This window comes from Alexandromys fortis, unplaced genomic scaffold (genome assembly GCF_014885135.2).
Source record: "Alexandromys fortis isolate MF-2015 unplaced genomic scaffold, M_Fortis_MF-2015_v1.1 scaffold_46, whole genome shotgun sequence".
Classification (NCBI taxonomy): Eukaryota; Metazoa; Chordata; class Mammalia; order Rodentia; family Cricetidae; genus Alexandromys; species Alexandromys fortis.
In genome coordinates, this window is record NW_026067919.1 from 5,774,089 (window position 1) to 5,800,748 (window position 26,660).

Genomic DNA, 26,660 nt, shown 5'->3' on the forward strand with positions numbered 1-26,660 from the left:
GAAAGACATCTGTGTGATTGGATTAGGCTCAGCTCACTTTAATTTGATCACTTCTCATCCTCTTTCCAAACAGCAGTTACATTTTGAAGTATTGGGCTTCGGCATATGAATGAGGAAATGGCATTCAGTCTTTAACAGTGGCTCCAACACACAGAAGCACAGGAAACAAAAGTAATGTCAAATTGTCTGAAAACCTTAAATTGCAGCTTTCTCAGTGGGCAGACAAGTTCTAATGTTTCTAAGACACGCAGAGTGCTCTGTTTTCTTGGTGTCCTCCTTCCGCCATTTCTTCTCTGAGGTGTGGGCATGTAATAAGGGAAAGGATTCAGCTTCCAAGAAGTATGGCGTCACTGCTCTGCATCTGAGTCTGTGACAGCCCTTGCCTCCAGCGACTGCACTCTAATGCTGTTCCAACTAATAAGTACCATGGAAACCCAGTGTGCTCCAGGGGTGCTGGAGAGGTGGGTGAGCATCAAATCACCAAGTGACACTGGCTTTTCAAATGTCACTATATAAAAATAGAATTGCTTGAGAGAGCAGGGCCATGCCAGCTTTTCAGCTCCTGACTTTGGCATCTGTGCTACTTTGCTTGCATCTGTCTCTGTGACAAGCAGGGAGTCTCTGTTTTCATTATGCCTCCAAGCCCCCCCCCACCTTTGAGTCCCTTATTTTCTTCTATTTTTTGTTTTTATTGTGTTTTCTCATCCAGGCCTCACTATTTTATTTTTTAAGATTGAGAAATATTAGTTCAGTATGAATGTTTTATGATATTTAAAAAAAACTCCCATATCTTATATCAGGTAAATAAATAAAATCACACACACACACACACACACATTCTGATTTGGTCTAGGCATCTTCTTTGCTCTTAAAAACTCTGCTACCCCACAGAAACCCTAACAATTAAATTTGGCAAAGTGCATTTAGATTTTCTTCATTGTATCAACTGGTTGGGTTGAAAATTGGCGGATAACCTTGGAACACACGAACAGTGTCCATGTTTCCTTTGCTCCTAGTTTGTTTGTCATGCTGTGGATGTAGACAGATGGTGTGCAAATGACCAGTACAGGATTCACATGTGAGCTTTTAGGAAGAGAAGGTTCAATACAGGTTTTGACTTTTCTGAACCCCGATCTTTGTGACCTTAGCCTTCATGAAACTCAGTTTCCTTATTTGTAGAGATGGGTGCTGTAAATTCCATAGCTGCTTAAGGATTTATCAAACAAGTGCTAGCGCAGGTTAATAACGTCGATATTGGAATCTGAAAGTTGTTGGGCTATATAAGGATTTAGGAAAAACTGAGACCATTCCAGGGGCTGAATCTGTGTCATGGGCCCATTCCCAAACTTAAATTTGGGAGCCAGATTTAATCTTAAATGCTAAATACTATGTGTAGAAACTGCTGTTTTAAACAAGATCATGTCAGAAAGCACTGTGGAAAGGGAGAGAATGATGCTGTGAAAATTTAAATTTCACAATGGTATTGAATAGGAAAAAAAGTATCCATTTCCAGGTACCTGGGCCTGAATTTTTCAGACTTCAAGGAAGGCAGGGAGGCAGGCTAAGCCAGTATGCCCTTTCAGTGTGATTGCCCTTGAAGTGTGGGATGCACAGTTTGATACCGAACTGAGTGTCAATTTCTGATGTCTAAATTTCTGACACAGTAAAAACAGCAGAAGAGAGAAAAGCCTCCAAAGCCTGAAGGACCATCTCTATCATTTTCTTGACATCCTGTATCATGCTGTTTCTCCTCAGGATGACTGTTCTTAAGAAGTGATTTTCAGGGTTGAATAGAGAATACTTTTTTTTCTTTTTTCAAGTACGTGTATCTTGCAAAACGTAGCTTGATAGATTGAGCGAACTATTAATCAGGGTTTCATATGCTGGAATGGAAAAAAGCTAAAACTTATCGCAAGGACTCTCTGATCTCTCCTCATTTCCCTCTTTTTCATAATTAAAAAAAAACAAGATAGTAGCGGATTTAATCTCCTAAAGATGAAAAATTAGAATTTTGTTTTCTTCTGTTTATATTGAAACACCGTGTGACAAACAGCTTTTATCATGACTTAAGGCAGAATGAACCTGTTCAGATAAGTTAGCCAGAGAAGAAAGCGTGTTTCATCCCTCCTGCACCTAGCCTGTCTCAGGACCCTTCATTTCCAGTTACTTATAAAGTACCCACTCTTTCCAAAGAGCACTTGTAGGCATCCAGGGGAAGGGCTGCAGTAACAATGAAGATGAATCTTCCTAGAGCTTACGTGCTAGTGAAGGAGGCAGATGCCAACGAGAAATGTGTTTCCTTCCATTAAGAAATTCTGCCATTGACAAAAGGCTAACGTGCTTGATTATGCATGTGCACCTGTGAGACCTTTCCCCGAGTTTGTCCTAGTATAACCGAGTCCCAAATAAGGAGGGACAGCCAGATACAGGTGTACCTTAGACACAGAGGCACCAGAACAAGAGAAAGTAATTTAAACGTATGTGGGTTCCAGAGACAGCTGGTGAAATGGTAGAAATATAAGCACGAAGTCCTGGGTTTGAATCCCTAAATCACGGATACGGAACTGGCAAAACGTGCTACTTTTCTGTAATGCCAGGGCAAGTGGAGATGGGGGGATGTTTGGGGCTTGCTGGCATGCCAGTATATCAAAATATGTGAGCTAAAGGTTCACTGAGAGACTGTCTCAAAAATGAAGTTGGAAGGCCGGGCGATGGTGGTGCACGCCTTTAATCCCAGCACTCGCGAGGCAGAGTCAGGCGGATCTCTGTGAGTTCGAGACCAGCCTGGTCTACAGAGCTAGTTCCAGGACAGGCTCTAAAGCCACAGAGAAACCCTGTCTCGAAAAACCAAAAAAAAAAAAAAAAAAAAAATGAAGTTGGAGAGTCACAGAAGATGCCCATCATTGGCCTCTGGCCTCCGCATGCATGCGCACATGTGTGTGCAGACCTGAATGCCCACACCCACAGGGATGTGTGTACATACATACATACACTAAGATTATTAAAAAAGCCTACAGGGATAAAACCTGTAGCAAATAGCTGTTTTTCCCGAAAGTGAAGAACAGGCCAGAGTAGTGGAAAGTGCAGAAGAGGACAGATGAGGCAGGCTTCAGAGGGAACTTGGATTTGGTTTGTGTTCTATTAGAAAGCAATAGGGGCTTATGTGGGAAATGGCTCAGGTGCTGTGTGGTGCACATTCTAATGGCCATACAAGAGTGAATATCAATGTCAGGTCCTCCCAGGGGACCTGACAACTTAGACTAAACTTAGGGCCTGTGGTGTAAATGATTCTCAATTAGACTGGGCATGCCCTAATGCTAAGCCAAATAACTTCCATGAGATGAGAAACAGGAATCATGAATCCCGATACTGTCCTATATTTCTGTCCTGAATCAGGGTGGGGGGGGGTCATGGTGTCACCATAAAATGAGACAAAAGGGTTGGGATCGGCAGGGTTTGTGGAAGAGGGGGTGGAAGAGCTGTCTTAAGTACACACTGAGTGTTCTCCCTGCTTATTAGGTGATCAACAGGACACTTTTGAGAAGGTAATTCAGTATTATACAGAATTCATTTACAAACTGCAGTGTTAAGAGCAGGGTTGCCACAGAGAGATCCCTTCAATACTGAAAACTAGTACCAGAAAAGACACACCTCTCGGAATTTAGGAGAGAAGCTTGTAGGAGCAGGGTGCCGAGTGTGTTAGCAGCTTGTTCCACCAGCACACTCATTCTGAACCACTCGGCGAAAACAAGGGGAAATGCACCCTCAAACACAGACTTCACTCAGGAGCTTGTTGGGAAGTTGGGGAGTGGCAGGCATCAGTAGCTTCTTCAAGTTTGTCAGCTGATTAAAACGTATTGCCAGGGTAGGGGGCAGCTGAGCAGAGAGTGAGAAGAAAGGCATACAATGCTAAAATGTTGGATTGCTAGAGACTCCCCCAGAGAATGGCGATTTTTTTTTTTTTTGGCAGAAGGAAAGAAAATGAAAAGTCCAAGTGTTGTTGTTGCCTGGAGGAGAGAAGTCATCTGCCACAAACTGGCATCAGCTCCAGGAGAGTGAAGCCAGCCAGGACTATATCTGTTCTGTCCCATTGATATGATGGGGGAAGAGTAAGGACTTACTTTTTAAGGGGAAGGAGAGGACAGCATTTCAGGAAATTTCCTACAGACTAGACAGTTGCTCAGCCTGAGATCAGGCTGCCAAGACAACTGTCTGACTCTGAGCCCTCCCTGTGTCCAGAGTTGGCAAAAGCTACTAACTGGACAAGACAATTTGTAGAATATTCCAATTTCCTATCTTGCACAAGTGAACCATAATTTTCCTCTGATATCCAGCACTGGTAAAGATCTCTTTGTGCAAGGGCATTTATCAAAATAATCTCTGTTTTCTAACAAGAGATTTCTACTCTATCAGCAAAACAAATCATTTCTTAAAATCCGTAGCCTAAAGGAATGCTTATTCTATAATGAAGTATGAAAGAAGACTTCAGATTATATTACCAAATCTGTAACTACGATGGATACTTTAAGATACAATGTGGTGGGGTGGTAGCCAACTTTAATTCTCTTAGATATTCCATCTTAAATTTTATTTCTCTCATTTTAAATTTCTTGGCTTTTCACAGACTACAGATTCCTGTGATTTCAGTAAGAAGAGTTGAAATATCAGTTGACAAGAGATTGATTAATAAATTCTTAACTTTAGTAAGGTTTAATTATGGGTTTTACTGTTTGATTCTCCACACTTTGAAAGAGACTGTCTGCCTTTTAGAGATGTTTTATGAATAGATTAACAGGTGAAAATCAGGTTGTATGATTTTGGTTCTGTGCTACAATTCCTCTGCTATTGTTTTTGTTATTGTTGTTATCTTAGTTATTAACAATGCACTTTGTCCATGAAAGTTCTAATCTTCACCAAATGTTTCATTAGTGTAAGTAGAAAAATAAGATGTGGGACTAAGCATTTTTGTCACTTGGTGTGAACTATCCTCCAAGGACAATGGACTATGCTCGGATACTTTGTCATGGCGATTGTAATCTATACTTGACCTAAGTCAACAGGAGACAAGATGGTTATTGCAGTTTTATTTGCCACTGATTAACCAGGGAGTGAACACAATTTCACCAAGAAGTAATGGGTAATGTTCAGGAAGCCACAGGGAATGTCCTACACTAATTAAAGAAGGGAAAGCCACTGGAGAGAATGTATGTTCTGGCCTGTGCCTGCTCAATTTCAATGGGGTTGTGTTCTCTGGAGCTGATGATTTTGTGGAGTTGTCAAAGGAACCAGAGAAATTAACACTGGTTGTTTCCAAAGAAATAGAAAACTGGGAACATATTTGCCATGTATCTATTTTAAACAGGTATTAAATAACTTCTTCTTTTAACACACTTTTCCTATTAAAATGCCTAATATTTCAAAATGATTCATATAGAGTCCATGTATATTACATATCTCTAAGTTCCTTCAGAAAGCAACACCAAAGAATTTGCAAGAGCCTGTGGATCCTACAAAAACACACTGTGAGTTATAGGCTTGCAAAACTTGCTGTTCCGTGTTGATGCCCTCGGGTTCCTCAAAGAATGCCAACAAGTTCCCTCTGATCAGGGTGAGGTTGTCAGGTAGACTCTGATTGCTCCTGTCGTGCAACATTCGTTTAGCTGAATTTTCGAGAAATGGTCAAGATTTACAGCTCGCCAACATAGAAGTGCTTAATTTAAATTAGACATCTATATGTTTGTCTAGTGTTTTAGGACTCATTAAGCAGACATGACTGCCATTCAAGAGAATGTAACCAATGGTAGGTAAATTTCTTGAACCATTTGAGGAAGTGCAATGTAAACAAGAAATTGTGCAGGATATCATCTGTCATCCATTTGCAGTACCACTGAAGCTCAGGCATATTGCAGATGGATATGGTAGGAGTTTATGATGGGTGAAAATATGACATTTTGGAAGCAGCTTTGGCGAAAATTTTTCCCTTTGGGATGTAAGATTTTATTTATGTCTCACCTGTTATCTGTCAGTGATGAGATGAACAATGGGATCCACATAACATTGTTGAAAATGAGCTGCTTACTGGTTCTCTCTGGCTTCCAGCAAGATCAAGAAACTGGTGGGTATGAATGAGTCTGAACGAAAGGTAGATGTTTAGGATTATAATAGAGGTCATCTTATGTGACTTCCCACCTTTGTCTCTGGAGTCTAGTACAGGAGCTGAGGGACTATGTTTAGTACTGCCTCTACTTCCTGGACAGCAGATAAACATTATTCTGTAGCAAGCAACTCCCCGAATTTCCAGTACTGGGAGGATAGAGAGAAGGAAAGAGAATTTGGTTACTGTTCCTTACAGAGGAGAGTGGCTTCACACCCATCAAATATGTGTTCTATGTTTGTAGAAATGTTGACATTTGACAGAAAACATTAAATGACTCTTTAACAAATCCAAGTAACCATGAATTTTAAGTAGGATTCCTGGATGTGGGAAAATGTAGTCTGATCATGTGTTTGTTTGCTTGTTTTTGCAGAAAGAACTTGCTTGGTTGTCATATACTGGACCACAGTTTTTACTTATGTATCATGATAATCTTCTCTGTCTCACTGTCTGTGTCTCTGTCTCTTTTGTTGTGTATGTATGTGTGTGTATGTGTGTGTGTATGTGTGTGTGTGTATGTGTGTGTGTGTCTGTAGGAATAGGAATGATCAGGTCACTTTCACAGTGAAGCTTGGTTTCAGACACTGGTAATTGTAGCTCCTGCATCTAAGCAGGCTTTCATAACTTGCTTTATGTTCTACATATTTTGTGAAAGTTTTCACTGGTGTCTCTGATGTTGTTGTCACAGGGTACCCTTTTCTTAGTCATATGCAAGCTGAAGCCCCAAAATCAAGACTTCTTTTCTTAAGGTAATGGAATGAGAACTTTGGTAAAGTGGTACAAGGGAGTTGGGTATTCAGGTGACAGAGGTGAAGGTGTCCTGATTTGGGGTGAATATCTATGTGATTCATACCATGGAACATCACTTTAAACCTGTGCAAGAAGGAGACATCAGATGCAATTATGTCATGTTGGGAGAGCCTCATAGTGGAATTAGCTTCTTAAGAAGAAACACAAGAGGGCTTGTATCCTCTTTCTGCTTTTGACCATGTGAGAATACAAGAAACAGGTAACTGCCCATAGACGAGACAGATCTGGGACAGAGGCCTGATTTGAGATTTTCCCGGTGGAGCTCAAAGACATAAATGGTTGCTGATTATACTATCCAGTCTTAAATACTTCTTCTCCTTTTTTTTTTTTTTTTTTTTTTTTTTTTTTTTTTTTTTTTTTTTGTAGAAGTTCATGGCTTGCTCACTGAGTACTTGATTGAAAGTAGGATAGAAAGTTGACAAGTGGCCCCGGGATGGAGAGAACACTGGTCAAGTGGTTTCTGCCACTACCTCTCCGACTTTAAAATATTTGACATTGTACTTAATTCTAACATTTATCTTCCTAAAGGAAGTCAGTGGCATGCCAGTATAACTGCATGACTGTGAGCCTCAACACCGCAGCCCATTCCTGAGAGCGTCCAATGGGACAGGTGCTCTGATTGTCTCCATTTCACTGGACGGAGCCTGAAGTGGGAGGAGCTAAGTAGCATGGCCAGTGTGTTCCCACTGGGGATGAGAAAAGGCCTGATTTCATAACCCAATCACATTTTCAATGTCCTTCTCCATCGCCTCCCTCGAACTGTTCACTTACATCCAAAAATAGCCCCAAAGATATTTGACCTAAATATTCCATAGCACAGAGAAAATGGATTGCCTTACTTAAAAAAAAAAAAAAAGTAAAACAGGAAGAAAAAACCTTTTTGGTTTTCCTTCGGACTCAGCACCCTACCCTCCAGGCATGTGTTTACCACCTGCCGTGCAGGTGCAAGACATGTAATTATATCTTAAAATCCTTTCCAGATATGCTAGGAACAGTGATAGGACCAGCTGTGTTTCTCATAAAAGATTAGGCACAAGTCATGTCTGTGCTTTTCTCTACACTAACTCATGAGTGCCCAAGCACTGGGTTAACATGCTAAACGCAAACAAAATTAAATAAGCTGGTGTAAACACAGCTCAGCAGACTTCCAGAAGGCAGATAAATGTTGCATGGAGACATCCATTGTAGCCAAATTGCTGTCGTTGGTATTTCTGTTTGAATAACAGTAGCTAATATAAGTGGAAAGATAGAAGTGTGCTGAGAACCTGTATATCCCACGGCTGGGAGGGCAAGGCTTCCAACACTCCAGTAAACCCATCTGGAGAGCTTCAGTCACAAGGGCTTGACTGCCTCATTAGCTGTCTCCGAAAGGCCTTGCTTAAGTAGTGCAAATCATTGTTGTTTCAGGGCAATGGTGCAGAGTGAAGGAAAACAAACACGTTCAACTGCTATGTGGTCTTTTGCACGTTAAAAAATCTGAAGATGATGCAGACTTATTCAAAGATTCCAACAGAGAACTGAGCTTCACATTAAATATTCACATTAGAGATCACTGCTATGTAGAAGATGTTAATGATGAAGAACAATCTATTATCCATCGTTGAGATTCCTAGGATGCATCTTCATCGTTATGGTTACATGGTTGGCCGTGCATTTGCATCCTCCAGGAATTTGAATTTGAGAGAAGTCAGTTTAGTCAGCCTTCCTTGTTTAAATCACTAAGAGCAATGACTGCAAGTCTCTGATTTCAGTGACAAGGCAGCTCAACGTCTCCTTAGACCTTCCCTCCAACTTGCAGACAGTGTTCAATATTTTAAAACCTCATATTCTTACCTTCAATATTACCTTCAGTGTACGTCTATTGGCTCCCCTACTTGGAGCCAAAAGGGTAACTTGAAGCCATGCCAGCAGACTCCAAATCGTTTTCTCTCTAGGCCAATCCAGTAGCGTCATCTAATTTGTCTTCATAGAGGCTGGACTTCACATTCTTTGGCTGCTTCTTGGTGACTGTTTTGGGGAATGAAACAGTTTCCCCCAAAATCTCAATCCTTTCTTTTAAACAGCTGAATTTTTTTAAAAGTTATCTTTCCAGAGCCCAAATTTTCTCCTCTATAAGATCTTCATGTATCATTGTACCTACCTAAGAGTGTTGTTGTAAAAACACAGATTCCTTAACGTTTAATGGATCTTTAAAAAAGAAAAAGCTTAGAGCCCTGAAAATCTCCTACTAAAAAGCTGAAATTCTTATTACTGTCAAGATGATCTTGATGTTTAAGTTCAGGACCAAGAGTAGATCTCCAGACCAGGGTCCTGTTGACTATATCTTACAGTATTCTCGTTGTTTCCCCCAGTTTTGATTCATTCACGAATTTAGTATCATGCACCGCTGTTTAACTTTCTAAAAGGAGAACACTCATTCAGACTGATTTATTGCTTAGGAATCCACATCATTCCCAAATGAACTCAGTTTTTATTTTTTACTCATTCACAAATCACTTATCATTTTTTCCTAGGTCAATGTGCTCTGTCATCATTCCCTTGTTGAAAGTAATGTGCCTTCTGAGGTCCTTGCAAACACTCCAGGATTCTCATTTCTCTAAGTCTTCAGAGCATGCTATTAGCTGAAAAGCCTTTGGGTAGCCAGATGCACTCACTCTGGGACTACAGAGCTGAGTTTACATGGTTAATGTGTGAAAAGCTCTTTCATCAGACCATTCTTTCCACACTTTGGGATCACACAAGACTTTAACAACAATATTATCTTTTGCATTCACAGTTAAAACTTAAGCAGTCCAAGCAGAAGATAGAACAATGTCTTTGCACAATTCAATGGGACATTACTCAGTAACTCTGTGTGCTCTTATAATGGTTTTCATTATGGTTTAAGCTTCTTCTGAAAGCTAAATGAAGTTTGAGAGCTATGAATATGTTGTTTTGTTGTTGTTATTAATACCTTCCTCTCCTCTCCTCTTCCTTCTCCTTAGGCTTTGCATTTGTATGTGTGTGGAGTGCATGCAAGTATATATGCATGTTTACATAAGTGTAGGTGTGTGTGTGTGTGTGTGTGTGTGTGTGTGTGTGCTGCATGTTTGTGGAGGCCCAGAGTTGATGACTGGTTTATTCCTCCATCATTCTCCGTTTTATTTATTAAAGGTCTCTTGAGATCCCATAGCTCACAGACTATTCTAGAAAACCATATTGCCTCAGGCATAGCCTGTTTCAGCCTTACCAGTGCTGGGAATATAGGTGACTGCATTACCTAGTTACCTTTCACATGGGTACTGGGTATCTGGATCCTGGTCCTTGTGCTTGTACAATAGACACTTTATCCACCAAGTCATGTTCCCAGCCCTTGCTCTGTTCTTGCAACCCATTACTTCTGGTGAATAGCTGTTGCCCTCTGCAAAAGATTAATACTGTTTTTCACATAGCTTAAAAAAATATCTCCTCACTTTATTTATGGCTCGATTGCCACATTATATGGATTCTGATGTTCTGTATTGGAACCATTTGTGAATGCATAATCGGTATATACTTTTTAGAAAGTCTAAACCTTTAAGGTTATTTTTTCAGTTATTAGAGAAAAAACCTTGAATATTTCTATAGCTTATATTTTATGATTTGTGGAGGGAGTAAGGTTTTTTTTCAAGCTTACTTGATTTGGATTTTTTTTTTTTTTGAAACAGTGCTTTTAGGTATATGACCTGTATCAGTTTTATATGTCTTGTTTCTGTGACAGAATACTGGAACAATGCAAATTCAAACAAGTGGTTGATTTTGGCTCACAATTTCAGGAAGTATAGTTCCTCCCTGCAGGGCAGGTGTGCAGGAGATATAGTTCCTCCCTGCAGGAAAGGTGTGCAGGAGATATAGTTCCTCCCTGCAGGAAAGGTGTGCAGGAGATATAGTTTCTCCCTGCAGTTAAGGTGTGCTGTCTAGGGCAGGAGTCAGCTTGTTGCATTGCACCCCCCCAAGAGTAATCAGAATAGTGAATAATGAATGCTTGTAATTAGCTCCCTGACTCATTTTTATTCAGAGGACTTTAGCCCATGGAATGGTACTACCCATATTTAGGTTGTGTCTTCACACCTTAGTTAACATAATCTAGAAAATTACTCATTGACATGCACAGAGTTTTGGGTCCATGGTGATCTTAAGGCCCTGCAAAGGTGACGGTAATGATTAACCATTACCTTTCCCTTAGCAATGAATGACACACTGACACACCTATCTGTCTCTACTAACAAGGAGCATCTTTCTTAGATGTTATCACTTGGTACCACCATGGATTCTAAGATGTGGCTGCACTTGGTTTTTCAGACACCCAGACCCAAATAATCACAAAAAAAACCCTATATTAATTACAACACTGCTTGGCCTATTATCTCAGACTTCTTATTAACTAACTCTTACATCTTAAATTAAGCAATTTCTTTTAATATGTGTATCACCACAAGGCTGTGGTCTACGGGTAAGGCATGTCCTTCTCCTTCAGTAGCAACATGTCTCCTTGGCTCCACGTACTCTCTCTCTATATCTCTTCCAGCCTGGCTATATTCTGCCCTGCCATAGACCAAAGCAACTTTATTCATTAACCAATAAGAGCAACGCATATACAGAAGCACATCCCACATCAAAGATTATTACAATGACTGTTTCATTTGAACCTTGGCATGGTCAGTATCTTCTTGTTGTTGTTGTAAAGTTTACAGATATTTCCATGAGCCAGTCAAGCAAGTCTGTGAATTAGTGTCCCACTGCAGCTATAAACACCAGCCACACCCACTTCTGTGGCTAGACGTTTTAGAGAACTGATTGAGGCCACAGAAATATCTGAGTTCTCATTCTGATTTTGCTAGGAACAGATTGGCTGGCATTATTCAAGTACCTTTTCCCTTTCTAAAGATTGGTGTTTACTTGCTCCGTTTGAGCTCTTGATCCAGGGTTCCAGCTCATAGGACATACACTAGATTTTTGCAGAAATGCTTATTGCTTATTGATCCATATTTGGCTGAAACCAGTGAGTGTTTCTTGGCATGTGAGCTACTACATTGCAAGGAAGACTGTTTTGTTGGCAGTGCCTTGAGGACTCCTGGAGAAGTAACGGAAGAAGAAGTTAGTTGTAGCTATAAAAAGCCAACATAGTTTCTTCTCTCTCTAGGAAGATGGAATCCATAATTACAAATTATGTTTTTAGATAGCAATAATATTTAAACACAAGCTAGTTGATGTGGGGTTCCCCTCTGCATGCTGTGAATTTGTTTTATTATCATTGGTTAATAAAGAAACTGCTTTGGCTTGTGGTAGGGCAGAGCTAGGTAGAGAAAACTAAACTGAATGTTGGTAGGAAAGAAGACACTCTGTAGACCAGGCTGGCCTTGAACTCACAGAGACTCATCTGCTTCTGCCTCTTGAGTGCTGAGATTAACATGCGTGTCACCACCAACCAACTCTGCTTGTTAATGCAATGCTGTATGTCTGCTCTCACATCGTTCATTGCTCTCAAGTTGGGTCCCTTTCCCTTTACTTTAAAATCCATATTGAATGAGTGACCTTTGTACCATTGTGAACTAAGAATCGCTTATTCTGATATATCTAAAGATTTCTGAACTCTTAGCTAGTGGAGTGAATGAATTATTTATCTTTCCCCCTATGGGGCCTTTTCAATTAACATATTTAAGGTCAAAGTATACACTGGTATCCTGCAGGGGGACATTTGGTGGTGGTGGCAAATGATAATCTGCGAATGATTGACTGCCCCCTACTTCATCATCTATGCTTGCTCTGCTTCCACTAGACAACAAGTAAAATACTGGTTCTTCTCTTCTCCCACTTTAGCTTCCAACAGTCACCAAAGGCAAACCTCCCAAAGCTGGAAGATGTTCATAGTAAGCAAAAAATTAATAATATCCAGGTTACTTTAATGGTGGTCCTTGAAGATTAGATTCTTGAGCACTTAGCAGTGTTCAATGAAGACACACCTCAGGAAATCAAGTCACGATTAATTTATAAAGAAAAGATAGGGATAAGAGATAACCTAGTGAAAACATAAGGCACTCTGCTTTGGGTGGTTTAAAAACTTCACTTAGAGCTAAGAATTCTTGTTCTCTGAAATGGAAATAGCAATGCCATCACAGCTGTTTGGGAACATGGAGCTGCAGCTCTGACTGGACATGAATACCACAGATGCTACTTTCCTGCACAAGGGAACTGCTGAGAAGAGCCACTGTGGCAAGTTTTTAAACTTGCCTAAATTTTAAACTTAGGACTTGTTCTGAAAACTTCTCCTTAAAATAAAACCAAGTCAGGCAGTGGAGTTTATCCTTGGAATGTATCAAAATTTGTGTCAGCAGATATTATTTCCAGAAAAACACACTTTAATTTAGTTACCAATATTATGATAGTCACTTCTTCCCCATCAATTTGGCTCATGCCAAATGCTTCCTTTAGTTTTGAGTCTTATTACTATGTCTTTATCAGCAAGGCATTAGGAGGTATTTTGGCATTTGGTCAAATCGTTGCTAATCATGTCAATTAGCCACTAGGAGAATTCATTTACTTTTGACCAAGCAGAATGTGACATTTTCAGCTAAAACGCTAGTACAGAGTAAAGCTTGCCATAGTAGAAACCATGGCAGTTCACCCACAGTCAGCCCTGTCCCTGACTTCCTCACTTAAGATACCACCAGTCCATAGAGGGCTTTCACTTTTGACCAGCTCTTGGCCCATAGATGCTTTCTGATACACAGGAAATGACCCCTCTGCAGACTTCTGTGGTAGGACCTAAGGGATTCCTAGCCCACCCACCTTTACTGTTTCGTTGACGGAGGCAATAATTTGCACTTGTCCCTTTGTGACCTATAACTTGCTTCTTCAATGAGACTATCAGGAAGACGTTTCTTCCTCTGTTGTTTATTCTAAGTATACTTCTTTTTAAAACCGTGTTTTTTACTTCTAAATTTTTCTGTACACCAAAACAAACAAACAAACAAATAAGTAAAACAAAACAAAGAAACCTTCCAATTCTATAAGGAGTGGTGCAGCAGAATTAATTTGAATTACTTTGGGTGCCGGATATCTAAAGAGACTAAACAAAAACACAAAAACAATGCCTTCCTAAGGAAGAACCCCCCCTTTTTTTTAAAAAAAAAAAAAGAATCATAACTACCTATTTTAGGATTTCCATTATACTTAGGAAATGTATTCTGAACTATAGTAGGAATAAATCTTAATTACCAAAGATTATAAAGTGAAGGCAAGCAGAAAGAGAAAATGAACAAAATTATATTTACTAAGAAACAGACTGGTTGCTAATATTTTCAGGTTATGCTTTCCAGAAATGTTGTTTGCCTTCTTTCCTTCTATCTTTTTTCCTCCCTCCCTCCCTCCCTCCCTCCCTCCCTCCCTCCCTCCCTCCCTTTCTCCCTCCCTTCCTCCTTCCCTCCATCCCTCCTTCCCTCCTTCCTTTTTCATTTTATTCAGGCTTTGAATGAGGACATATGATGACAGGGTCAGAGAGACACATGTGGTTTTGAACATAGAGTGTTGTTTGTACCAATTGCTGTAAAATTGACTTCATGTTTTCATGCTATGATGGGACTAGGCAAAGAGAATATTCAGCAGTTGATGAAGAAGGAAATGCTTTTGACAAAAGCCTTAATGCTACAATGCTGAGGTTGAGTTCTTTTGTTAGGCTACGAATGGGGAAGGCCATGTACAAGTAAAGCTGATGGCGGGATGAGGACATTCTGTGGAAAGAGAACTAAAGATCCCCTGCATCTTAAGAACCATGTGACTGAAGCTAAGGGGTTCTTGCATGATAAGATAGAAGACTGGTAGGTACCAGACCTTCAAAGTCCCTTTTTTTCCTAGCTGTGCTCATTTAACTTGATATATTGTGTCTGTCCTCCCTGGTCAATATTCTAAAGGCAGTTGAATGTGGTGCTAAGAGCCTGGCAATGGAGACAGATAAATCTGGTGTGTAAACTTATGCAAGCTAATTAATGTCTCCAAGGCTTAATTTCCAAATCTTTAAAGTGGAAATGATTGAACGTGCTTCCAGAAGGGACTGTGGGGAGGAAGGTCAGATAATATGTGGGAAGCAATGTAGAAGACGGCACCATCTTTAATCAGTTTTATGGTTGGATTTATTCAAGGTACATTGATGGAGTAACCAAGGGCTTACTTAAGAAAGGTTAATTTAGCAGAGGCTGTAATGGAGCTTCAAATAAAAAAAAAAATAGTGAAAGCTACACTTCTCTTCCACCCCACCTTTGGAATAATGAGCTGAGGCTTACCATTGACCGGTGCTCTCATGCAGAGCCAAATGCTGTTATAGGCCTAGTGTTTATGACCTTAAAGGAGAGAAGAGGCTGTTCTTACTCTTTCTTACCTTGTCCCACTTAGTAGCTTCTTCCCAGCATCATAGAGATGGTCAACAAATGCACGAAGGCCACTGTGAACTCAAGGCTTTGCTTTTCTAGGACAGACAGCACAGTTCCTCCAATTGAATGAATATATAATTTAAAAGATGTTTAACCTTTTGTCACTTTTAGGAAGGAGGTTCAAAATCTGTGAGATATGATGATTCTACTAAATGAATAGCACAAATCTGTGGCTTTTCTAACCAGTGGTCTAGCTATGTAGACTGTCCAGGGTGGCCTCTGTAGGTCTGGTTTCTAAATGCCACATACTAGCTGCTACATGCGTCAAATGTCACCCGTGTGTACATTTCAGTAGTTATTGACAAATTAATGATAGCTTTTTTGTCTGATTCATGGATTCTAAGTGATTTTAACTATTCTTGTTTATATTTTCATAATTGACATGTATTGCTTTTGTAATGAAAACACTTTTAGATATTTAAAATTACATGTTAAATTATTTTTATACTCATTTTTATACAACTTTCCATTCTTGTTTAACATTTCCATTCCCACAGATCATGCCCATGGATTCTGTCGGAAACTTTAATAATAAAATTACTGCAAATAGGGAACCCTCAGAGTGGATGCAGAGTTTGTTCTAAAATGTGCAGATTACCTTCTAGAGACTCGAATTTTACTCTTCCTTTGGCTATCTACTAGGTATAAACTCTGGTTGTGCCCCCTGATGCACAGAAGGAGGGAAACAGTGCCTCCCTAAAGCAATTTGTAGGTTATCTATGATTCAAACTAAGTATGAAAGTAAACGAGGAGCACAAATACCCGCACCTGACCTTTATTATGACTCATTATTGTTATATCCTGTGAAGGCCCCAGTTTTGTTCTTAGTGAGGGTCTTGTGGGCAAGTGTCTTACACTGGGGTAATTTATATTTTATTAAAACAGTCTCATCTTCATTAATGGACTATTCCCTTGGAAAATTAGCTAATAAAATTTATGACTTTTTTGTGGCAACAATGGGATATATGTTGTCCGACTCCTCCATAAAAAGGTCTTTTAATGTTTTAAGAACCATTCAGATCTAGGTCTACTTGCTTTTCTATCCTCCACTTCCAAGAGCCTACTGTCTACTACATGTGCTTGATATTTAGCGTTGGATGTTAAATAAATATCTCTACCCCATGGCTGCTCCTGGCTTAGGGAGACCAGGTTCTACAAACTGACAGAAGGGTGGCCTTTCTTCTTGGGTGTACAAAAGATTAATGTAGGTGCTGATCAATTCGAATATTTTAAAGGCTCTTATAGTAGTCAACACACCTTTACATATATCTTAGCTGTATATTTTCACAATAAAACCAAAACATCAAATAGAATGCCTGATTACATTCTGTCTTCAGCTGTGGGGTTGCTCTTTCTTTTTCAACTCCGCTGCAAGGTGCACCTACTTGGCATTATTGAACATAGAATGTTTATTGATCACCACCAATGGTCAGGAGAATGTAGCAAGCCAGCTTTTTGCTCGGATCAACTCTTAGGGAACCTGGAATTATCCAGTGATTCCTGGGAGCTCTTGGGAGTCTCCCCACTGTGAATGCAGTTTCAGTCTCTCTGATGACACACAAAAGACTCATGTTCTTCCTCACAATGTCTCCAAACTGCGGTGAGTCACAAATCAGAGGAGCTTAATGATTCGAAGAAATGAATATTTTTCATCTCCCAGGACAGGGAGCTCTTGCCTATCCAGCAAGGTGAGCAGTTCATTAGTACACAGTGAGCCATATGTAAATACATGTGCAAGTTTATTTCAGCAGTTTATCTAACATATATATTCATATACATACATGAATATAAATAAATATGTATTAAAATATCCCTTCAACATGTAACCGATGTGTGATTAGAATACTTTCTATTTTATGAATTTTCAGTACCCATTCTAGCTTTAGTAAACATTTGGAATTTATCCGAATTCAGATTCACCACATGTCCAGTGTCCTCCTCCCTCCTGTCCTAGCAGGCAAGGACAATAGAAGTCTACTTCATTCTAGTTTGTCCCATAGCTGAAATGGCTGTTTCTCTTCTCCTCAGTAAATACTTAGTGGGCATCTAACATTTTCACCATTTTTATTGTTTCATCTTATGTGGCCATATAGTTTGAATTTTGATCAAAAGCAAGAAACCTAATAAGAAGTAGTATAGAGAAAGTGACTTTTAAAAGATCTGTGTGTCATACAAACAACTGGATATGAGTTTTCACACATTATAGGTGGAGCTTTGAGATCATCCGTCTTCCAGTTCCGGACTAAATGGAATATAAGCATTGGCATATTTGGACTGGAAGTAGCATCACTAAGAGTAAATTAGTGAAGTCCTGGTACTTCCATAAATGTGAGAGTGTGCCATTCAGGTGTCAGGTACATGAAAACTGACCGTAAGCGAATACTTAAGTCCAGAGACAGGTCATGCCAGCTCCAGGCCTTGGTTTGTGCTTATATTCCGGTATCTCCAGACTTGCTTGAGCAACTGGTGATACATAACAATGTCTTACCTTTCTGCTGAGTAGTGTCTCCTCACATTATTCCACAATCTGGTACATTCTCCAATTCAATTTTCACAAAATGTCTCAAAGTGGAGACTATGAACATTTTCATTTAATGGATGATAGAATTGGAAATGCAGTACTATTATGAATGTGGATGCTGGCCCATAATGTTATTTCCCAGAGGAATCTAAAACTTTGCCACAATTCTGGCCCATCCTAAAACTTAGACTTTTAGTTTATACCGCTTCCCTAATTGGATAATACGATGGCTAAAAATATAAATAACCAACCACAGATTGTAAACATATCCTGGTTAATGGAAGAACCTTGATAATATGTTGTCTGATTTTTGCCAGGTTAGATTGAAATTAAATTATTAAGTACACTTAAATCATTTAACTTATTCAAGAACCAATTCAGATCCACTTTACATTAAGAGTTTTCTACTTCACAACCCTCATTTGTAATTCATATCTCCTTACCCTGATCTCCATAAACAGTTTACACATCTCATGGTGCATAATAACCTCCTCTGATTATAGCTAGCAATGAGCTTGTTTTATCTGGCTTTTTATCTCCAACCACTCCCCGTGTCTTCAGAGTGAAGCAGCGGCTGCAAAGGTTATTTCTGTGTGTCATGTGAATAAGCTGAATGGCTGGATGCACAGGGGAACGATGCATGATAGAAGGAAAGAAAGCACTTTTGCGTACTTGGAAATAAGAGAACCCTCTGTATTAATTAAATTGAGAATAGATTTTGGGTAAAACTCTTTAACTCTGGAGGCAGCCGTGCACAACTGTTGGAGGAGGGAAAACGACACGGACAACTGAAATGATCACCTGATGGAAGCGGTAACTGTTCTTGCTCTCGGTGCACAGGCTTACCATCCACCATGTGCAGTCTGTCTAGCATGTCACAGAAGTCGCTTCATGTATTTTTCAAAAACATCCTTTCCCATAGCCCCCTTCAAGTTGTCCCTTGGCATGAACAAAACTGAGAGTGCTGGGCATTGTAGAAACCAATTCTTATCAGCTTTGGGGAGCATAATGTGTTTCCATAACTAATGTTTAAGGAAACCTGGGAAACCTGGGCAGGCTCACTCCTTCTTCTTCTTCTTCTTCTTCTTCTTCTTCTTCTTCTTCTTCTTCTTCTTCTTCTTCTTCTTCTTCTTCTTCTTCTTCTTCTTCTTCTTCTTCTTCTTCTTCTTCTTCTTCTTCTTCTTCTTCTTCTTCTTCTTCTTCTTCTTCTTCTTCTTCTTCTTCCTTCTTTTAGAAAAGTCTGTCAAGTGATGGGTGCTATGTTCAAATGAAGTGGAAAGAAATCTTTGCACTAGAATATCTGTGACTTTTGCCATCTGGGTACATCTGACTTTACTTTTGCTGTATTTGGAATGCTTCTTGATAGTTCAGTCAAGGTTTACAGTTTCCAGTGGTAGATTTGAAGGGCTGTGCCCTTCCCCCTCTGCTGCTCACTTCAGTTCTGTGCTCATATTATTCACTTGGGCTTTCCTTCTACCATAAGGGCAGAGGAAACGCTAATGTAATTTGTTACAGCCTTTCAGGATTCTTATGTCAAGGACTTTCTAATATATTTTGGATTACATGCAAAAGACATGTAAAACACCACCCCATCAATCATGTTTTCTGGATTTTTCTGCTCGTAAATGGTTTTTCCCAGGCTTTGCCTTAGCAGTGAATAATGATGCATTAAGGTGTCCCATCTTTATTGCCACATTCCTTGTAAGAGGAGAGTGTACCTCCCCTCTGATTTGTTAGGAATTATTTTAAATGTATAGGAAGGCACTCTAGGCAAACATGAACTGCTGGGAAAATGATAGCATTTGCTTTTACCAATAAAGCATTCTTAATTTTCCTTGGTATTTTTACCTGCTGCAAATAGGTTCATTGACCTTGTCCAAAATTCTGGATTTCTTTTTCTGTATTGACATGTCACTGGTCGTGAGTAGTGAATGCAGTGATTGCATTTATCCTGTCAAAGAACTTTGGGATGCTTTTGATACTTAGCAATTTACTGCCCTTTGATTTATTTCACCTCACTAACTATTGTTACAATATTCCTGAGGCATACAAACTTTGCTTTGGTTTAGTCATGCTACAAAGCCATCCTGTTCCAATTGTTGCTGTGAGGGGGCAGTAAATGCAAAACATAACTCATTTTTTCATCAAACAGACATCTGTTGAATCACCATTGGGATCATTTAAGGAACTGTCTGGAAAGTACTTAGTCAAACCCTTCAAGTGAAGAATTCTTTCTAGGAATTATGCTGTTCCACAGGGTTGAGGGGAAATGTGCATTTGGGTACAGGAAAACTTCCAGGGGTCAAAATTTAGTTTTGTATGTATGGTTATCCACTTGCCCCAGCACCATTTACTGGAGACACTGTCCATACTTTTTAGTATGTTTATAACATTTTTGTTTAGAGTACATTTGCTATGAATGTTTTGCCGATCTACTGCATAAGGTTTCAACAAACAAAAGCAAGATTTGTTTTAAGGGCACAGCGACAGTGCACATCAGATTATGTCTTCCATTCATACATTAGAGACAGGCTGGGCTCTGCATGGATAAGATGGTTTAAGGGAGGCAGGAAAGTCACACAGTAGAACAGCACACTTGCTAGCAACCCCAGATTCTATGGCAGAGCTGAGTTTGTGTATCGGCGTCTCTTGTATAAGAGTGAATAGTCAGGCTATTCACTATTCAAAAGCTACTCTTCCCTGTATTCCCTGAATAATGTTGGGGAAGTTTTGCGCCTTGCTTTTCAAATTATTTATTTTATTTTTTTAAGTTTTATTTCTTGCATTTAATTTTTAAATAACAAGGTCACTGAAACTCACGTATGCTGCAGAAAACCTAATACAATATATAGGTAAAACATACCAGCAGTTTTTATTCTTTATACACAAGGCAGCTTTATTTGATTTCAAGTTTTGTCTTCAGTTGGAATGTGGGATATTAGGGAGCCTTTTGCATGTCAAGGGGCAGGAGGCAGAAATCACGTTCCCCCCTACCTACATTAATATGCAAGAAGTAAAAATCATGTTAAGTGGAAATGATTAAAATATATATACATATATATTCCTTTTGAATGTACATCATGTAACAAGAGCGATAGATCTGAAATTACAATCACTAAACAAACCCAGGATAGCTGTTGTTCCTCTAACTGGCAATTATAACAGAGAGGACATTGTCTGTGAGTGGTGAGGTCATCAAAGAGGGGGTGTGGAGGCTCTATTCCTTTATTACACATTTTTAAATTTAAAATTTCTAAAACAGTATCTAAGCACATATATGTATTGTTAATGTATTCAGCTCTCATTACTCAAATTTGCAACCTCCCTTTGCTCATCCTTACCTGAGAGTGAGCTCTCTTAGTGCACTAATGTGAACATCAGGAGCTCCTGGATGAACAGACTATGATCTGCATTCTGACTTTCCATGGGCTGGCACTCTGCTTCCGACCTTTTGGGACCATTTGACTTCGTTAAAAAAAAATTGAGAGTTCTAGGGAGGCTGCTGACTGTTTTATGTGTTGTCTGTGGTTGTGGACTGTGTGACTGTAATGGTGTTAGTGGGCCGGCTTGTGTTGTGAGCTGTCTCCAGTTCTTGCCATACCGCCTGTGCACGGTGCTGCTATCGGAGTATTTGCAGTTATTACAATTGAGAAGCAGAAGAGTTAAGCAAGAAGTTAAGAAGAGTTAAGAAGCAGTTAAGCAGAACATCTCACTCCTTGTATCAGAGATAACAGTTAGCTATAGTACCCATGACTTCTCTAGTGCTTGGAGAGTATGAACTCAGAAAAGAAGAGATTCACCAGTAGAACGGCTAGTAAACTGCATGCCTAACCTATGAGCATGAGGTTCTTCTAATTCCCAACCAGGGCAAAACATTCTAAGTACATGTCAAACACCACTAGAGTCAGCTAAATGGCTATGGGCATCTGGGTCAGATGAACTGCAAAGCCATCTTTAACATGATTAGGATTGCCTCAGGTAATGCTGCACATAGGCAACCAATCACTTCTGTTGATGTTTCTGCATGTTCAGAAGTAATATGCTCTTGAAAAGATGTTTCCGTGTAGCCCATTTATTTTTCTGCAATAGGGACAGGTAAAAGACTGTGGTTGCCCTGCAGAGAAAGGTTATGTGTCCACACCTTAGGACACATAAAAATCTACTCTTGCACTGGTTGGTCATTTCTGTGCCTTGTTGTCTGTGTCTCACTTTCACAAGAAGATACACAGAGAATGTAACCATAGCAAATTAAACCCTTATTTCTGGGACCTCAAAAATTTTCTTTTAAATATGAATCACAGTTGACACCTTCATGTCAGGATGTCATAGTCCTAACAGTGGTGGCCTGGCTCCTCCTTGGTTTCTGGCTGCAGTGTGTCCCCACGGTTGGCTTCCTGCGCTGCCCTGGTTTTGTTGCAAGACTGGCTGTGCAAGGAGAGGGCAGGCCATCTTTGGCATTCTCATGAGAATTTTATGGTGTCTGTAGAACCTTTGGGCAATACAGGCAATTTCAACAGTGTTAATGTTTCCAGTCCTTGATCATGAGAGGTTTATTCATGTCTTTGAGTCTCGTGAATTTCTTTTATTAGTGCTTTGTAATTTTCACTATAGTGGTCTCTTCCTTGGTAAATTTAGTCCTAGATCTTTTTTTTTTCCTTTTGTGATTGTTAGTAGGATCACTTTCATGATTTCTTTCTCTGTATTTATCATTGATGTATAAAAATCATACTCACTCCTTCCAAAAAGTTACAGTGGATGAAAGGCATATATAAGATCAGAAATTAGGAAATTATTAAATGAAATCATATGATAAGCAGTTCAAGTCATCAGTGCAGACAGTATTTTTCTTTGTTTAGATTTTATAAGATTCCAGAAGAATAAATAGCAAAAGAAAAAATAGAAAGTGGTTGTACCTAGCAGAAGAAACAGTCAACAAAATTAAAGGATAATTTAGAAGATGAAAGACTTTTTCCAAATCATTTACCTGACAAATAATTCATATTCAGAATATATAAAGAACTAAATAACAATAATAAAAGCCAGATAATCCATCCAGAAATGGGTTGGACTAGATCTGAAAAGACATCCTCAAAAGAAGATACTCGGCAGGTCAATATATTTAGGAAAAGAAAATGCTTTTTTATTCGTCTTTTGCAATATCAAAAGGCAAATTAAAACCACAAAGAGATATGACCTCACCTCAGTTACAATATCTGTTACCAAAAAGATAAACAATAACTGATCCTTGTTTGGATGCAGAGAACAGGGAACCTTTGCATTATGAAACAATTACAGAAGTTCCTTCAAAAACTAAAACGAGAATGACTACATGGTCTGGCTATTCAATATTTGAGTCTTTAGTCAGCGGAAATGAGATCTGGATGATAAAGAAGATACCTCTGTTCCGCTGTTTGATGCTGTGTTATTCACTGTTCACAGATCTGAGATACTTCACCCAGGTCCATTTATGGCCGAATGAGTGAAGAACATGGGGTATATATTGAATAGAATATTATTCACATGTAGACAAATGGCATTCTCTCATTTTCATTGAAATGTATGGAACTGGAACTGGAAGACACTATGCTAAGTTGCAGACAGAAAGGCAAAGTCTATATTATTTCATATTATTTGTGGATGTAAAAAGTCTATCTGAATATAGAATAATGATTACTAAAACTTGGAAAGTGTGGGAGGCAATTTGATAATGAGGATTCAAACAGAAGGAATTCAATTTTGTTTTGTGTAGCTTCATGGAGGAACTGTGATTCACCGTAATATATTCAATATTTAATGGAAAACTGTAGAGGAACACAGGCTTCCAAACATAAAATAATGATAAAAGATGGAAATGTAACCCTTATTTGTTCAGAACACTGTGACTATGGATACTGAAACATCACAGTGTCTTTGCAAATGTGTACAATTACTAAAGATTAACTATACTTAGAAAAAAATTATTTATTTGGAAATACTAGGGGTTGATTATTACACTTTGTATGTGTACATGAAATTAAGTGTACACCATATATTAGGAATTTAAAGTAATTTTGGTTGGATATTTCCATCAGCATCATCAAATTTAATATTGCTTCAAATGATTTAGAAACAAATTGTGTGAATTTGTGTGTATGTGTGTATTATAGATCAAGCCCACATCTTAACAGGTATCTGGCTTATTGATTACACAGATTTTGCAAATTATGAACACAACATATGCCTCCAAATTGATGTAAGGTGAGATATGATGTTGAAGAGATTTAAGATATCCAAACCAAGACCACCAAAAGATTGAGGAGCCGGCCCACTTAAAGTCCCACAAAATGATTCAGAGATGCCTCCAAAGGATTCTGTTTGAAGGGCAAATGTAAGATCGGAGCAAGGCAAAGATAGCAGTAATTGATGTGGATGATACAGACCAGGAGAGCCGACCTTGATTCTCTTTCCCTCTGGAAAAGCAGTTTTGCTGCTGCAAGGTTTTATTATTTCCTAGTTTCTCTTTCACCTTCACTACACCCCCAAAGACACAAATATATGAAAATTAAATAACAATAAACTAGCATTTGAAGACAGGCCTCCAGGCAGAATGAACAGCAAGCACCAAATGACAATGGGATTATGTTAGAATTCAGAGGAAGTTAATGTTTTATGGCCTCAGGAGTAAGTGCATCTTTAGGAAGAGCAATTTGACTTTAGTTTTACAGCATTAGGTAGGGAGTACCCCAGGAAAAGGTGGGTTTCATACGACATAATCTCTGGCTTGCTTCTCTGCTGTCACCTGTTTCTGCCATAGACTACGTAGACTCTTCAAGTTACAGCCCATCACCCCTACCACTCGCAAAGGGAAAACTCACTGAGGTTGACTTTGTTTCTGTAGCAACTTCAGCTTTCATTCCTGGCCCTGCTACCTTAGTCTCAGCACACTCAACGTGGGTCTCACCTTCTAGTCTTATTACATGGAACTTTGGATCAGAGCACATCCATACTTCACAACGAACTAAGGCAGAACTACCTACCTTTAAAAAATAATTAGTCTGTGACATTATTTTGCTGTATATTTTTGTTACTTTTCTCCCCAAATATCTCTTCCTTCTTTAATTTGGAATTTTTCAATTTGGAATTTTAATTTAATTTGAAATAGCATTCTGCATTTATTCCAAGACAAAAATATTAACAACCACTTTATTTTATATATATTTCTAAATTTTAAACATTGTATATGTAATATTAAATATTGGTATATATGATATCTCATAATATATAGGATTACTTATCCATAATGTGCTTATTTAATTCGTGGTTTATGAACATCTTTTCTTGTTAAATATATATATTCCAATAACAATTATTTAATCTTTAGATGAAGAGAAATTTGTTCTATTCTTATAGTTACACTTATATGTTGATATGTGTATGATGGGCTGTGGCTAAACCATTTTATACAATGACAATAACTTTTAGAGTAATTTCTTCCATAAAGCTTTCTGGGCTAATTATACATACATTACTAATCTCTCAATATATCGCCAAATTTCCTGGCTCATGTTGTTACCTGTGTCAGATGGGAATGCTGGGTTACACCAACTCCTAGCTTCTTCTGCTGAGTTAGTGCCAACACTTATTGCAACAAACAGGCAGAAGATAACTGAATGCCTTGCTACTCAGATGAGAAGGAAATGGAATTCCATTATATCATCAGACTAATTTCTACTTTAATTTCTAATGAGCTTTATTTTTCTTATGTTTAACTTTCTGTTATTTATTTATATTTTCTTAATTGTGCTTTGTGAGCTCATATTGTTCTGTGTTGTTTTTGAATTCTCCTACCTCATTATCTAATTTGAGACACTTTTCAGTACATAGTATAATAGGAATGCCATCTCTTCCATAAATGCCATAAGGCTTTGTTTGGTTCAGGTTCTCCTGCTGTTAGGGTTTTCCCTCTCATAAGATATCTTATTAATTCTCATATGGTTTATAACTTGCATTATAATTCTTATTGCATTTTTATATTTAAATATTAATATATGCCAAAGTGTTTTTTATGGAGATATAGGACTTAGTGAATAATTTTGATTATTTACATACATCTGATCTGTGGTATTTCCTATTTATTCATTGCTAGTTACTTTATGGTTAGCTATAACTGTTGATTTAACAAAATCTAGAATCACATGGGAAGAGAGTCTTAATGTAAGATTATCAGCATTGAGTGGTGCAGTTGGAATTTTCTTTGGGCCACCCAGAAGCTCTCAAATGAAGACACTGAGATTTATTATTAATTATGAATGCTCAACCTTAGCTTCGGCTTCCCCCACAGGTCCTTTTAACTGAATTTAACCTGTTTCTATTCGTTTGCATTTTGCCTCAGGGTGTTTTGCCTTTCTTTCATTCCATGTGTCCTACTTTCCTGCTTCCATGGTGTCTGTCTGGCCCTGACATGCCTGTCATCTTCTTTTTCCTGGAGCCTAAGTTCCTCCTCCTACTTACTCTACCTGTCTGCAAGTCATGCCTCTACCTCCCTCCCTTGCTTTTGGCTGTTCAGCTTTTTATTAGATCAATTAGGTGCCTTAGGCAGGCAAGGGAAAATAGCAACACATCTTTACATAGTTAAACAAATGCAATACATCTTCACATTGTCAAATATTTTGCAGCATAAACAAATGTAGTACATCTTTTCGTAGTTAAATGAATATTCTGCAACATAAATAAATGCAACATTTCTTTATGT

At 38.8% G+C, this 26,660-nt stretch overlaps 1 protein-coding gene and 1 pseudogene across 7 annotated transcripts in view; one reads left to right on the plus strand and one right to left on the minus strand.

Moving 5' to 3' along the window:
- The window catches only part of Nrg3 (neuregulin 3), a 942,917-nt gene that overhangs the window by 17,818 nt on the left and 898,439 nt on the right, over positions 1-26,660 (plus strand). The gene's annotated exons all lie outside the window — the stretch shown is intronic.
- On the minus strand, positions 21,224-22,244 carry LOC126500617 (E3 ubiquitin-protein ligase KCMF1-like; annotated as a pseudogene).